Here is a 2500-nt window from a genome sequence, read left to right on the forward strand (position 1 = left end):
TGGGTTGGGTTAGGTTAGGTTAGGTTAGGTTGGGTTGGGTTAGGTTAGGTTAGGTTGGGTTAGGTTAGGTTAGGTTAGGTTAGGTTGGGTTGGGTTGGGTTAGGTTAGGTTAGGTTAGGTTGGGTTGGGTTAGGTTAGGTTAGGTTAGGTTAGGTTGGGTTGGGTTAGGTTAGGTTAGGTTAGGTTAGGTTAGTTTGGGTTAGGTTAGGTTGGGTTGGGTTAGGTTAGGTTAGGTTAGGTTGGGTTAGGTTAGGTTAGGTTAGGTTTGGTTTGGTTGGGTTAGGTCAGGTTAGGTTAGGTTAGGTTAGGTTAGGTTAGGTTAGGTTGGGTTGGGTTGGGTTGTTTAGGTTAGGTTAGGTTGGGTTGGGTTAGGTTGGGTTGTTTAGGGTAGGTTAGGTTGGGTTGGGTTACGTTAGGTTAGGTTAGGTTGGGTTGGGTTAGGTGAGGTTAGGTTGGGTGGGGTTAGGTTAGGTTAGGTTAGGTTAGCTTAGGTTAGGTTAGGTTAGGTTAGGTTAGGTAAGGTTAGGTTAGGTTAGGTTAGGTTAGGTTAGGTAAGGTTAGGTTAGGTTAGGTTAGGTTAGGTTGGGTTGGGTTGGGTTGTTTAGGGTAGGTTAGGTTGGGTTGGGTTACGTTAGGTTAGGTTAGGTTGGGTTGGGTTAGGTGAGGTTAGGTTGGGTGGGGTTAGGTTAGGTTAGGTTAGGTTAGCTTAGGTTAGGTTAGGTTAGGTTAGGTTAGGTAAGGTTAGGTTAGGTTAGGTTAGGTTAGGTTAGGTTAGGTTGGGTTGGGTTAGGTTAGGTTAGGTTAGGTTAAATTGGGTTGGGTTAGGTTAGGTTAGGTTACCTTGGGTTAGGTTAAATTGGGTTGGGTTAGGTTAGGTTAGGTTAGGTTAGGTTAGGTTAGGGAAGGTTAGGTTAGGTTAGGTTAGGTTAGGTTAGGTTGGGTTGGGTTAGGTTAGGTTAGGTTAGGTTGGGTTGGGTTAGGTTAGGTTAGGTTAGGTTACGTTGGGTTAGGTTAAACTGGGTTGGGTTAGGTTATGTTAGGTTAGGTTAGGTTAGGTTGGGTTAGGCTAGGTTAGGTTAGGTTAGGTTAGATTACGTTGGGTTAGGTTAGGTTGGGTTGGGTTAGGTTAGGTTAGGTTAGGTTAGGTTACGTTAAGTTTGGTTAGGTTAGGTTAGGTTAGGTTAGGTTGGGTTGGGTTAGGTTAGGTTAGGTTAGGTTAGGTTACGTTGGGTTAGGTTAAATTGGGTTAGGTTAGGTTAGGTTAGGTTTGGTTTGGTTGGGTTAGGTTAGGTTAGGTTAGGTTAGGTTAGGCTGGTTTTGGTTGGGTTGGGTTAGGTTAGGTTAGGTTAGGTTAGGTTAGGCTGGGTTGGGTTGGGTTGGGTTAGGTTAGGTTAGGTTAGGTTGGGTTAGGTTAGGTTAGGTTAGGTTAGGTTAGGTTAGGTTGGGTTGGGTTAGGTTAGATTAGGTTAGGTTAGGTTGGGTTGGGTTAGGTTAGGTTAGGTTAGGTTAGGTTGGGTTGGGTTGGGTTAGGTTAGGTTAGGTTAGGTTGGGTTGGGTTAGGTTAGGTTAGGTTAGGTATGGTTAGGTTAGGTTAGGTTAGGTTAGGTTGGGTTGGGTTGGGTTAGGTTAGGTTAGGTTAGGTTAGGTTGGGTTGGGTTAGGTTAGATTAGGTTAGGTTAGGTTGGGTTAGGTTAGGCTGGGTTGGGTTGGGTTGGGTTAGGTTAGGTTAGGTTAGGTTGGGTTAGGTTAGGTTAGGTTAGGTTAGGTTAGGTTGGGTTGGGTTAGGTTAGATTAGGTTAGGTTAGGTTGGGTTGGGTTAGGTTAGGTTAGGTTAGGTTGGGTTGGGTTGGGTTAGGTTAGGTTAGGTTAGGTTGGGTTGGGTTAGGTTAGGTTAGGTTTGGTTAGGTTAGGTTAGGTTAGGTTAGGTTGGGTTGGGTTGGTTTGGGTTAGGTTAGGTTAGGTTAGGTTGGGTTGGGTTAGGTTAGGTTAGGTTGGGTTAGGTTAGGTTAGGTTAGGTTAGGTTAGGTTGGGTTGGGTTGGGTTAGGTTAGGTTAGGTTAGGTTGGGTTGGGTTAGGTTAGGTTAGGTTAGGTTAGGTTGGGTTGGGTTAGGTTAGGTTAGGTTAGGTTAGGTTAGTTTGGGTTAGGTTAGGTTGGGTTGGGTTAGGTTAGGTTAGGTTAGGTTGGGTTAGGTTAGGTTAGGTTAGGTTAGGTTTGGTTTGGTTGGGTTAGGTCAGGTTAGGTTAGGTTAGGTTAGGTTAGGTTAGGTTGGGTTGGGTTGGGTTGTTTAGGTTAGGTTAGGTTGGGTTGGGTTACGTTAGGTTAGGTTAGGTTGGGTTGGGTTAGGTGAGGTTAGGTTGAGTTGGGTTAAGTTAGGTTAGGTTAGGTTAGGTTAGCTTAGGTTAGGTTAGGTTAGGTTAGGTTAGGTTGGGTTGGGTTAGGTTAGGTTAGGTTAGGTTAGGTTTGGTTTGGTTGGGTTAGGTTAGGTTAGGTTAGGTTAGG

Source organism: Rhipicephalus microplus, unplaced genomic scaffold (genome assembly GCF_043290135.1).
Source record: "Rhipicephalus microplus isolate Deutch F79 unplaced genomic scaffold, USDA_Rmic scaffold_47, whole genome shotgun sequence".
In the NCBI taxonomy this organism is placed as follows: Eukaryota; Metazoa; Arthropoda; class Arachnida; order Ixodida; family Ixodidae; genus Rhipicephalus; species Rhipicephalus microplus.